The 14,172-nt window shown below is 38.5% G+C and overlaps 1 protein-coding gene across 1 annotated transcript in view; it reads left to right on the forward strand.

The window, feature by feature from the left end:
* Positions 1-14,172, forward strand: part of CPED1 (cadherin like and PC-esterase domain containing 1) — a 312,286-nt gene that overhangs the window by 12,152 nt on the left and 285,962 nt on the right. The gene's annotated exons all lie outside the window — the stretch shown is intronic.

Raw genomic sequence — 14,172 nt, forward strand, 5'->3', positions numbered from 1 at the left:
TAGTGCAGGCCAATCAGAGTAACTTGGTAAGAGGGAAACTCTGTAACTCTGCATATTACTGTTGAGAATAGATCTTACAATCTTCAGCACAGCTTTCAATCTCAAGCCTGTTAAGTATATTGAATAAGAAGCCTAGCAGATCATGGGTATGTTGTGAAATACATTGGTCCCAATTCCAGCTTTATCCTAGCTATAGGACAACTGGTAAATTTTATCTACGTTTTTAAATCCTCAGTTCTCTTGTTGGAAAATGTAACTAACCCGTATTTGTGGGAACTGAATAAAATCATATGTTTGAAAGCATCAAGCATGGTTGTTGGCCAGAGTCAATGTTCAATAAATATTATGTGTGTCCTTTCTTCCCCTGAGAAGCTGGGTTTAAGCTCTCATCTCAAAAACAAGCACTGGGTATATGTTACATTATATTTTCTTCAATAATGCATATGTAGCATGTATTTTTGATTGTCACCCTGTGTTTTCTTCGGTACATTTTGCTCAGGTAAATGTTTGAAGCTACTTGTCCACTTTCCTTTTGGGCACCTATAGATACAGTCAAATGCAAGCATATTCCACGGGGTTTCCAGGGATGTGTATAATACTTCCTCATCTGCTCAAGAAAGTCACTTTGACTGCCAGGAGTCAGAATGCAACATATCTTCCCTCATTTATTAAACATAAATTATTCATAAATTTTGATATTTTCGTTCTTTTCATAGCCAGTCTCTTGTAACATACATCACAGCTGATCTTGACAAATTGAAGCTGGTAATTGCTGACCTGAGCATATTTTGAGTATGCTTGAGAGAGGGATTTGGGGTAGCCAATCTAGGAAGAGAGAGTCAGGTGGAGGAAGAAGCCTGAAGGTAATGTGTAACTATGGGAAGAAAATGGAATTTACTTAAAAAATAATATTGCTCCGGGGTCATAATATTTCTTATTTCTTTTGGCATAGGAAAAAGTAGGTGGCGTTAGGGTGGTGGTGCAGACTTCTAGAAACCACCAGAACAACCTGTTAAATTAGTTCATGTATCTGAAACAGATCCTGCCATGACCCATTCACCCTTTCCAAGAGAAGGGGAAATTACCTGGGACTGAAATGGGGAATCCCAGTTTCCATAATGAAGAGTTGAGTGACCATGGGCAAGTGACCTCTTTGGGTTTTATTTTCCTAGTCTGTGGTCCAGGGATCGAAATGCCTGTCACAGAGTTGCTATGGGATCTAATTAGACACTTTAGCTGAGAGTACTTTGAAAAACATTGAGATTATAAAAGACAGAGAAATATATATTTTCATATCCAAAAGAATGATATCATTAAAATATTCTCATTGCATTTGGTGCCTCTTGGGAAAAGAAGACACACACACACACACACACACACACACATATATATATAAAACACAAATGTGATTACTGGAAACACTCTTTTCGTTAAAAATTTATAGTATAGTGTGCTATACAAATGCCAAGTTATAAAGTTATGTTTCAAAATGCCACTAGGAGTCCAAAATTGTGCTGCTACAATTGAGTTTTCTCTTGACGTTTCTCTGTTTCTTTAACAAGCAATAGGAAGTATAATAGCATTCCAATAGCTACAGCCCTAAGCCTACTTCTTCCCTAGTGGAAAATCTAGTATTAATTTAGCCAAAGTGCACAAATGCTTCAGGAAAAATGGAACAGGAAATTAACTTTTTCTATAGTAGTGAAGGAACTACCCGACCTTAGCAAAGCATCAATCAGAAAGCTGACTTTCATACTGAGTGGTAAACCTTCCCTACTGGACACACCCAGAGGGCAGAAGTGATTTTGAATGTTTCCCTTTACTCCCCTCTCTGTTATTATCTTTAAGAACTATCTTTTGTTTTTCTGAATAAACAGTGAAAACATTAATAACACATCTGAAACTCCCAATCATACAAGCTAAACCTACTTATCTAAGTATTTTAGAACTACATAAGCTATTTTAAAAGCAGATAGGTTTGAGGCAGAGTTAGTTTTCTTGTGGGGGAGTACATGAAGATAGGGAAGAAAGGAGGTGAGTGTACTATGTTTCTTTTAAAAAAACAATGATTAAAGTATGACCATGTTTGCTTTTAACAAACTTGTTTTGCCTGAGAGCAGATAAACTGTATTTGTGGAAACATATTCTGTCAGACATATAAACTTCACAAGCTAGAATTGTCTCCTATTTTTCTTGTAAAATAATATCTTAAAAGGAAGCCCCTTTTCTGGGATATAAATAGGAGTATGTCTCATTATCCAATAATGTGTACGTAATCCTAAGCACATTTCCAAAGTAACCAAGCATTTATAGTAATGTAACCATACCCTGTGAAATCTAGCATTAAAACAAAACCTTCCAATAAATTACTGTCAGCTGGATCAGGGCAGAGACCAAGTTTACACAATTCCTGGCACATAATATATCGAATGAATGGATGAACGAGATCTAGCGTAAGTTCATTGCGTATTCAGTATAGAACTCTCTGTGGTGGTCAGCAGTCCTTGAATTCTTCTTTCGTACTTTCCATTCAGCTCTTAAACTCTGATTATTCCCAAACAACGTCCCCACCCAGGTCTTCCTTCATTCAAAAGATGTCTTCACCTCCTGCCTTCCTAAGAAGACCAAAGCAATTTGTTTGACCATCTAAGACATGATTTCCACTTTAGACCTGACTGAGACCTACTGCTAGACCCTTTAAGAATAAACTAGAACTCTAGGAAAGGAAATTCCTTTTCCAGCCAGCCACAGAAGAAAGCCAAAAGCTATTCTGCAACACAATTGATCCCATAAAGAAAGGATTAGAGAGTTTAAGGACTTGAAAACTTGATATCAGTATTAGATCATGTATTATTCCTTCCTTTAGGAAAGAGTGCTTATATTTGGGAATTTTAGATATTGGCATTTCCTGCCAATTTTTGATTGTAGGAGCAAGAATTTGGCCATCTGATATTTAAACATTCTAGAATAAATATGTAATTTGGAGATCTCCAGGGCTGATTTTGAAAGAATATGTGAGGTTGTGTTATGATATGTTAGTGTGATTGTGCAGCATCTGGCAACATGAGCAGGAACAGGTAGACAGGGTAGAGTGGAGGCACCTCTCGAGGGAAAGCATGGGAGGGAGAGTTCTTGGAGCTCAGTCAGGTTGCAGAAAGTGTTACCCAGGGTTGTCTCAAAGGAGAGCCAAGGTTGCATGTCAGTAATGACCAGTAAACTGAAAGGACCAGATAAGAAGACCACGGAGAGTGAATAGCCATGAGGGTAATAAGAGTAAGCAAGAAAACAGAATGAATGCCCAGACGTAAATGTGTGCTGAAGGAAACTTGGTCTACTTCTTTTATGTGGAATGTGGTACCTCTTCCCCACATTCTTCTTAACACCATGGTCCCTCCATGAATAGGATAAGGCAACGTTTCTCTGGGTTTGCCAGGTATGTGCCTCTATCCTGCAGCCCTTCATTCAACAAGAAGTGGAGCCGATCTTTACTGCCCTGGAGATGCAGAGCCACCTGCATGAAGGATGTTGGCTATCCATCCTTACTTAACCATCTGTTCAGCTCAAGGGAGCCCTGGATTTCTGGGGGAAATCCAGATGAACTGGTTGCTACATGCATCTGAATGACAAGGGGAGAAGGCAGGAGCCAGAGATGCTATGCATGGGATTGACAATGTTAAACAGTTGAAATGGGCTTAGAACCTCTCCTCCTCCTCCAGGGGGTGTAAATGTGGTGACTGGATAGGCAGTGGATGGAGAATCTCTTAATCCCTAAATCAGTGCCTGAATTCTACCCTTACATCCGGCAGGTGTTCCATTAGGCTGGACTCTGCCCAGAGGAGGACATGTTTGCTCTGTGCCAGAAAGAGATTCTAGGCCGGCTGCCACAAGTTCGTTCATGATGACCCATTGCAGAACTCTGGGCTGTGTGTGTGTGTGCAGAAGTGAAATGCAAAGGGGACAGCAGAGCTAGGAGAACAACTGAGGTCACAAGCTGGGCAGGATGGAGGTGGGAGGATGAGGAGCACATTTTGTGGTTGGGAAAGTAGATCGAGAAGAATGAAAATTGAATGGAGAATGAAAGCAAGGAATTCAGGAATTTCTAGGGGAACCCTTGGAAGACCCTAAGAGTAGACACTCGTGACCATATTTTCTGAGCGATAAACAGAGAATGTAATGTTTCATAAAGGGCTAATATCCTAATGTGTGAATTTATTTATAGAACATTATAACAAAGTAAAAATGAAGTCATATGTAGTTGTACAATTAACAAACGGACTAATTTCTGGTCCAGCCCCCAAATCTAAGAAGTATGTTCACTGTATGTATGACATCATGCCCCTATGTATTTTTATAATGATATGTTTGCTCTAGCACTGAGTTTTTATCAGAGAATAATCATAGAGATGATGGCTCATTTAGTATTTTAAAATTATTTAACGTCTCATATATAAACACTAACTTTTTGTATCCTACATGTAATTTGACAGAACCCATATGAAACAATATGATTAAATTTTAAAGGCTTGTGTTCTCATTGCTTAACTCCCACTTATGAGCGAGAACATGTGGAGTTTGGTTTTCTGTTCCTGTGTTAGTTTGCTGAGAATGATAGTTTCCAGCTTCATCCATGTCCCTGCAAAGGACATGAACTCATCCTTTTTTATGGCTGCATAGTATTCCACGGTGTTTATGTGCCACATTTTCTTTATCCAGTCTATCTTTGATGGGCATTTGGGTTGGTTCCAAGTCTTTGCTATTGTGAACAGTGCTGCAATAAACACGTGTGCATGTGTCTTTTTAGTAGAATGATTTATAATCCTTTGGGTATATACCCAGTAATGGGATTGTTGGGTCAAATGGTATTTCTGGGAACATCACACACTGGGGTCTGTCAGCGGGTAGGGGGCTGGGGAGGGATAGCATCAGAAGAAATACCTAATGTAGATGACTGGTTGGGTACAGCAAACCACGATGGTACGTGTATACCTATGTAACAAACCTGCACGTTCTGCACATGTATCCCAGAACTTAAAGTATAGTAAAAAAATTTAGAAACGAACAAACAAAAAAAGCTGTTATTCCCCATTTAAAAAAAATTTAAGGGCTTTTACTTAAACTATGTTAATTTTTCAACATGTTCTTTTGTCTGACAATTCTTTAAGATCTATTTCTCTAGTAATATCTTACGCTTGTGTGGGACTCCATATTTTGGAATGCTTTTGTCTAAACTGAGTCACTTTGGATTCTTACAGTAGCACAAAAAGTAGATGGAAGGTGTCAGTGCTCATTTACAGATGAAGAAAATGAAGTTCATCAAGTGGAACTTAATTAGTGTCAGCTGATCATGAATGGGGTTGGGGGAAATAGAGACTTGAGATTCAGGAGGCTTTGTGTTGTGGCTGGAAAAGCCTCAAACTCAGATTCAGAGTCTCTGGCATCTGTGAAAATGTTTGGTCGACCGCATGATGCTTAGGTATTGATATTGTTGTTGTAATTGCCCCAATGCTCTTTCCTTTCTGCTATATTGCCTCTGTATAGACTTACTATTTTAAGGCTGAATTGCTGAATTAACTTGTTGTTTTGGCATCAGGGGACAGAGACTTGCTATTATATTAACATTTTTCAAAAGAACAAGGTCTTTCCTTGTCCTCTGCTTGTTATTTCATAATTGTGGATTGTCAATTCTCTATTTTCTTCATTACGGACATCCTTTAACTACTGCTGACACTGTGGTAAGACTCAGAGGGCAATAAGAAACCTCATAGAGTCAGCTGGAGAGCATTTACTTTAACACCAGCAAAAGCAATCAGGGCTTGGAGATAGAAAGAAAATAACTTCTTCCTTCTGTTAAGTGCTACGTGAGTGTCTGAGAAAGACAGGACAGGGATAGCGGAAGAGTCTAAGGAAGAGGAAAGCAGAGGGAAGGAGAAGAGACTAAAGAGGGACACACTCGGGTGATTTTCATTGGCTCCAAAATAGGGAATCACATCAAATTGTGTCAAAAAAGGGAAAAAAAAAGGTGAACTACGTTCTCTTTATCTTCAAGTTCTATCTTATTTTCAAGTTCTGTCTTATTCTTACAGATATAATGAAGGAAACTGTCAAGACCACCATCTCTCAGCTATCCCTGTGTTTTTGTAATCTCAGTTGGATCTGTGTTATGTCTGTGAGGTTACAGTAAATAGTAAACTGCTGACCCACAGCTGTGCAACGTGGGTGGCATCTCAAAGGAGCCTTGAAGAGGAGGCTGAAAAAGATACTTTTTCAGAAAAGAGAAAAGGGAAAATTTAGGAGAAGCAGAAAAGGGAAAGAGTATAGGTTCCTTCACACTGGTTGAAATGAATGAATGAGCATTCCAGGGGAGGTGGAGGCTGGCAGACAACAATGAACACCAGGCACAGGAAGGCTAGAAGTCACAGCTGGTGATCCTAGATATGCACTTTAGGGGAAAACACTGTCCTTGTGTTCTTAGTTTTGCCTTTAATTTCTTTCTGCCTCCAAGATTCACCCTATGTGTAGGGGTTAGCTTGGGGAAGGAAGGAGCCTCACTGGAGCCGAAGCTACACCCAGCATGATTCTACATTTGCTGGAGTTTGAAGCGTTGCGAAACTGTTCAGGTTGCATTTTTTTTTTTTTGTCTTGCAACTTGCACTCTTCCGTTCTCCATTCTCTCCTCTCTTCTTCCTTCAGTTACACAGCTCTGTGTTGTACACCTTTTTCAGAAAGGCACCGTATGGTCCCAAAGTTTTGAGTGAGGAGAATGGGCATTAAACATTGAGGTTACCCAGGAGTTCTCAGAGTTTACCTTCAGATTATATGTTTACTGTTTTATAGATTTGATGGAAAGTCTCCTGATAAGGAAAAATCATGACCGATCTCTAAGGTATCAGTATTTCAGATGTGAACTAAGGCAACTAAGGCATTACAGCATTTATCATTCATTAATTTCTAGCCTGGGATGTCCAAGTCAGGGTCTGCCCTGCTATTCCTTCTGTTTTCTTCTTTTGTGCCTTCTTCCCTTCTAATAGAAACTAGGCTTACAGACTCCCTTTCTGTTTACTGAGTGTCTTCACAACAAATTAATTTTCCTGAAATTTTCTCTCCAATACTGGAATGTTTTCATTCTCTGTACCTTAGCTCTCTCTTTCTCAGTTACACATAGCATTATTTGACCATCCTGTTGCTGCTTCTCTTTGCTCTTTCTACACCAAATCAGGCTCCATAGAACAGAACTCACTGCTCAGGCCCTCACAGTTCTCTCTCTTCCCAGGCTTCCCCTGTATGGTTTAATGTCTCCTTAGGGCAGGTCTCAGGCATCCCTCTTATGACTTAGTGACTCAGGTTACTTTCACTGTTTTCCTTTCTTTCTTTACCTCTTTTTTTTAAAGTCTTTTCTGCAATATGGAAGGGATGGCTTGCGGTTTTTAGAAAATACTGCGATTCAGGTAGTAAAAGTCTCGCCTTCTGAAATTCTATCAGGGTACTCATCCATCCAGAAAACAAAACAAGAAAAGCACTCTTTCTGTCTATACTAAGTCCAGTTTTCCTCATCTGCCTCCTTCCTGACGTGGCTTTAGTAAACCAAATCAAAGTTCTTCAAAATCAGACCTACGTATAAAGACCAGCATAGAGTTATCAACCTTTAAATTCTCCACTACTCACTGCATTTAGGTTTCCTACTAGCTACTTAACAAGATAATAAGTGGCATTGCATTGCTCCATTTTTATCATCATTGCCAGCCATTTCTTGTTTCCTATCTGATGCTATTTGCCACTCACAATAAAAAGTATTATGGTACTGGCCTTCAAGGTCAACAGCAAGGACCTTCAAGAGAAAAAAGACAATTCTTCAAGGCAAGGAAAAGATAGGAAGATAAATTACTGATTTAATTTAATTACTTATTTTCTTTCATACACAATATTCACAATATAGGCAAGCAATAACACCAAATCATCTAAAAGAGCTCCTGGGTCATTCTTTAACAAACCAGAACTCTTATCTCCATAGGAAATTATGTGATTTCATTAATGGTTTATTGCTCTTCTTGCAAAACACTAGCCCTCCTAGTGAGGGCTAGAACCTGGATAGGGTGCTTCACTGTTGCATTTCCAGACCCTAAGACCATGCCTGTTACATAGAAAATGCTCAAAAATGTTAAATAGGCAAATGAAAGAATGATGAGAACAAGCCAGAGGACAGAGGCAGAATCGGTTTTGCCATCCAGAATCTGTCCCACTGGGTGCTTTTCTTCAGTATCTCTCAGCAATCCCAGCCCAGGTGCAGGACAGGCAGGTTGCTGAGATCTCCCTCAGGTCCCTTTGCTCAGTGTTTCCACAGCATGCTATGCCTCCTGACCTAGTGGGTTTATCCTAGTTTATTATAACTAGTTGCTTATGTCTGATTTTCTTGGTGGGCTGTTAGCTCCTTAAAGGCAGAGGATTTACTGTGGATTCCAAGCTCTTTCATGTTTGATGTTTTGCCATGTGGATGTGAAGGAAGTGCAGCACAGCAAGGAAATTTAATATATTAGATAGAGGGTGGTTGGAGTGTTGGACCATGGAATCTGAACTGCAGAGAGAGAGGCTGAGGAAAAAGGAGACCAGTAGAAAGTTCAGGCTGGCCACAGTGGCTCGCGCCTGTAATCCCAGCATTTTGAGAGGCTGAGGCAGATGGATTGCTTGAGCCCAGTAGTTCAAGACCAGCCTTGGCAAGGTGGTAAAGGCCCCATCTTTACAAAAAATATTAAAAAAACAGCTGGATGTGGTAGCATGTGCCTGTAGTCCTAGCTACTTGGGAGGCTGAGATGGGAGAATGACTTGAGCCTGAGAGGAGGAGGTTGTAGTAAGCCTAGATCATGCCACTGCTCTCTAGCCTGGGTGACAGAGCCAGCCACTGTCTCAAAAAAAGAAAAAAGTTCACATTAGGTGAAAAGACTAATGACTAAAGAACTAATAAATTGGAAATAAATGAGAAGAGCCAGACACTTCAGTGCAATCAAAGAATGGAATATCTCATTTTATAATTTCAGGGGAGGGGCTGTTCTGAGACCACAATGTCTAAGATATGGCCATTGGAGCAGGTGTTTGAAACAAAGTGGAGGAGAGTCACTGGAGATGAAGAGGTCATGAATATTTTATGGTTTGAGATGCAAATATTGAACCTTTGACTGAAATATTCTGGTAGATTTTTTTCCACCTAATAGTTAAATAATTAAAGGGCATGCGTGTATTTATAAAAAATAAGCTCATGCTTTACATTTATGTATTCATTCATTTGCTCATTTATTCATCCATTCCCTCTTATTTAGAACCTGGCAGTAAGTCGCATATAAAACAATGGCCAAAGCAGACAAATCTAGGCCCTCATGGAACAGAGTAGTAGGAGAAGTGGACATGAAACAAATAATATATAGTTATACATTGTGAAGTGTGCCCTTGGGAAAATTACATTGAGGGATATAGGTGATAATGGGTTTTGGTGATGCCTGTTTAAGTGGGTGCTATTTCATCAAAGCTCTATTGGGAATACATTTTTTTTTAATTTTTAAAAATTTTCTTGAGACAGTCTCGCTCTGTCACCATGGCTGGAGTGCAGTGGCATGATCTCAGCTCATTGCACCCTCCACATCCTGGGTTCAAGCATTCTCCTGCCTCAGCCTCCAGAGTAGCTGGGATTACAGGCACACCACCATGCCCAGCTATTTTTTTCTATTTTTAGTAGAGACAAGGTTTCACCACATTGGCCAGGCTGGTTTTGAACTCCTGACCTCAAGTGATCCTCCTATTTTAGCTTCCCAAAGTGCTGGGATTACAGGCGTGAGCCACCACGCCCTGCAGGAATACATTTTTGATAAGCAAACTTTATTACTTTTTTATCTCTCTTATTTGTATATAAATCCACAGGTGAGTGAACTTGCCTATCATTAGATGTTGAAGGTTGGGATAGACCCAAAGTACGGTTTGGGAGTACAGTCAGAAGATGCTCAGTGATCTGGAGTAGTTCTGAGAAATGTGTAGCCCTCCCATCATCAGCTTGAGATTCAGTTAAGTCAGCTGTAAGATGCAAACAGAAGTAAACTAAAGCTTCATTTGGAGAGGGACATCCTTTCAAGCCTCACCTTGCATATCCAGAAACCTGTGGTCCCTAAAGTGTCCTGCAATTATAAGATAAGTTTTAAATAGAAAATGTGTATGATATAGATCCTAGAAAATTCCTTCCATTTACTTCTTACATTCCCTAAAATAAGAGTACATTTCACCAGTGGGGAAAAGAATCTGTATTTTATTCTTACAGTGCAAAAATGAACACATAATTCACTATGATAGACTCTATAATATTTCTAAAATGCCAAAATCTGGACCAGGAAGGCAATTTAACTTTTAGTCATATATGACACACATCCAAAGTCTACTATATGATTTGTATTTGAGCATCAAAAGATGTCATAAATACATGGCTACTTTAATAAATCCAGAAAAAAATCTTTCTGCTATGCGAAAAAAAAACAAGTTTTATTTTTCAGCCTTACTATATTTTGAAGAGCTATATTTCTTGGCTTCATGGTAAGTCTTAGTAAAGATTTTTAAATGTGTAAGTGACTGAGAAATATAGTACTTTTATAAAGTAGCTCTTTATCCAATTTTTACTGTAAATTCATTATTTTGCTTAAATATTTAACTCTATATTTGTCATTCTTGCTAGTATTTACAATTCTATTGAAATAAATTTGTTAATACAAGTCTTAACCACTTTCTGTTCCCAGTCTTCCATGGCTGTATTTATAACAAAGACTTCTACACATTGAAGGAAAAGATGTTTGTATTCACTCATTCAAAGAATATTTATTATGTGTCTCTTATATGCCAAGTACTGTTTTTAGGCTGAGAAAGCAAAAGTGAACAAAACGGTCAAAAACATATGCTTTCATTTAGCTTCCATCCTGGTATGGAGAGACAGAAAATAAACATAAGTTTCCAAGATATGGGAGGCCCAGGAAAAAATCAAATAAATGTAATAAGTAAACAAATTATATTTATGCATTAAAACATAATCGCTCCTGTAGAGGAAAACATATATCAGGTATATGGAATCACACACATTATTGCAAAAATGCTTTTTAGGACATAGATCAAACCAAATTAATTGAAAAGCTTATGGAATTTCGAATATAAAGTTACAATATAATATTATTACTCAGTTTTATTTACATATATTTAACATAATTTATTGGTGAGACACCACGTTGGACCCTTTCATATTGAAAATTCATTTAATTCCCAATACAACCTCATATAGTAGGATTTGTTACTTCATTTACACATGTGAGAAAACTCTGATGTGCGTAGATTAAATAATTTAGCTCAGTAGATGAAGCAAGCAAGTGATGGGGCCAGAATTCAAATCCAGATTTTTGATTCCCAATCTTCTCTTTTTACTCTACATTGCTGCATCCAATGCTCCCAGTACTTTATGACAACATTCTGTCCTTTGCTTTATCTCAGATGGCACAAAGTTTTCAGATTTTGACATCCTTTCAGTAAAAATAAAAAGTGTCCAGTTATAAAACAACTTTTATGTAGTCTAGCAAAGGGATTTCTAAGGAAATATTTTGCAGCTCTCTCAACATGAGAGAGAGGCAAGTGAACACTCAGAATTAACATTATGTAACACTCATTCTTTTCTAAATTCTGGGCCAGCAGTGTTGTGTCAAGTGAAGTTGTTGTAGTGGTGGCCAGGTGAAATGTATTCTCTTCCATTAAAAATATACCTTTGGAATTGTGGGAATCATCAGGACCTCTTATTTCTAAAAGTGCTGCTATTAGCATTTGATGATCTCGCACTTGCTAGTGCGGTTGACATAATTGTTCACATCGTTTTAATTTCACATACGCAATGTGTGCACCTGTTGTCAGACCGGCTAAAACTGTTCTTGCCCTTTGGTATTGGGCCATTCTGCTGATACAGTGTGTTATAAATATGACAAGGACAGCAGCAGTTTGTATTACAGGATAATACAACATAATTCTACTGACAAGCTCATTTCCTATTTACTCTCTATAGTCTGAGATGTGGGTTAAAATTTCAGTCTATGCTAAGATAGTTATTACCAAATATGGCCAATAATTATACTTTATTTAGAATATGCCTTCTACAGGGTGTATTAGTAAAAGTTACATTGTTCTTGCTTAAATTGATCTTGACTGGGGGAAAAGAGGATGGTATCTTTCAAAATAAAAACTACTCAAAGTTTTAAAATATCCCTTCCTTGCGTGAAATCCCTTTTGTACTTGAGCCAGCTGTAATAGAGAGGAGCATCCTGTGATTACAGAAGAAAATGTAACTTGGGAATTCTGGATACAGTGTGTTTGCTTGAGTGACACCGATATATTGGGAAGCATCTGTCTTCCCCTTTCACCTAGACACTTATTTGTTTACTTTGGCTTTCTACAGGCTACTCAGTTCCCTCTAACTCCTGTGTCCAAAGGCTCAATGTGTATTTGGTTTCAAACACTCCTTATAAATTTATTATTGCCAACATTTATAACAATGGGGGAGAATCGTGTCCCAACTTTCTCTTAAATTGTTGCATTTAAATGGTTTTCTCATCAATAAAGCGCAGTGTCTTTTAACAAAGGAAAATATGTAATCAATCTTGTTCTCCCAAAGTAGCACATACAGAAGGTATGATTAGCTACAGTTCTATTCTTTTTCATTATGTTCATCACACATATAGTAAGCTACTATGTTAACATGTGCCAGGTAGAGCGCAAACTCAGAAGCAGTTTTTCCAGACTCATTGTTCTTTGTGATATATTATTATTAACAAATAATACCTCATAGCGCCTCCTACATAGCAGGCATGGTCCTGAGCACTTTACAAATATTAACTGTCTAATCTTCATAGCACCTTAAGAGGAAAGTATTGTCTGAAGTCACACAAATAATGCTGGTGCAGCCAGGTGATTTGAATCCAGCAGTTTAGATGCAGAGTTTGTGTCCTCCTGAACTACTCTATGGTTTGTCTATGAATTTTCAGCTAGCAATAGTTTGTATGCAATAAAAAAATAGGATATGGTTTCTGTCCTCAAAGGATTTACAGTATAACCCTGTTTCTTCTTTCTTTCAACATGCATCTTCAAAGATTTTGATAGATGCTATAATTCATTAATTTACTAAATATCTTCATTTATTAAGCATGTACCATATATCATGTCTTGGGATAGACATTTGAGAGACATGAACAATGCAGGCCTGGCTGTTAAAGGGCTGATATGAGAAAAATGTAATTTCCTTTCATGAGTGCTAATGAAAGTATGCATTTCAATTAAAAATTTCCGTAAGAGATAATGTTTGACTATTGAGAGTTGATTTGGAATTTGATAAGTGAAATAACGAAAAGAGGAAGGAATTGTAGGTGGAAGGAATAGTGATGTATAAAGGAGCAGGTTGTGGGTCAGGGATAAAGATGATTAAGAGTGTGATGTGATCTGACCAGAGAAGGAAGGCAGGGTATATGTTAAATGATCTTGTGTTCCTTAATAAAGATGTAGAATTGGGCCGGGTGCGGTGGCTCACGCCTGTAATCCCAGCACTTCGGGAGGCTGAGGCGGGCGGATCACGAGGTCAGGAGATCGAGACCATCCTGGCTAACAAGGTGAAACCCTATCTCTACTAAAAATACAAAAATTAGCCAGGCGTGGTGGCGGGTGCCTGTAGTCCCAGCTACTTGAAAGGCTGAGGCAGGAGAATTGTGTGAACCCGGGAGGCAGAGTTGCAGTGAGCCGAGATTGCGCCACTGCACTCCAGCCTGGGCGACAGAGCGAGACTTCGTCTCAAAAAAAAAAAAATAATAATAATAAAATAAAATAAATGATGTAGAATTGAGTCTATCAGTATGGGAAATAACGAAGACATTTAAGTGCTGAAAACCATGGCATTCACAACATTAAAAAGATTGTGTTTTAGGTTAATAAAATGGACAGGTTGACTCAGAGCTGTCATTGCAAGTAATTTAGATTCCCAATTGTGTTTTTTACCAAGTCCCTCTCATCTTTTCCACCACCTCCTTTGGCTCCTCTTGTTCAGCCTCTCTCCTGGTTTTTGCTGACCTCCAACTAATCTCATCACTCCTTCTAGTAATAAAAATCATCTGTACTTTACTGAGGTTTAAT

This window comes from Gorilla gorilla, chromosome 6 (genome assembly GCF_029281585.2).
Source record: "Gorilla gorilla gorilla isolate KB3781 chromosome 6, NHGRI_mGorGor1-v2.1_pri, whole genome shotgun sequence".
NCBI lineage: Eukaryota > Metazoa > Chordata > Mammalia > Primates > Hominidae > Gorilla > Gorilla gorilla.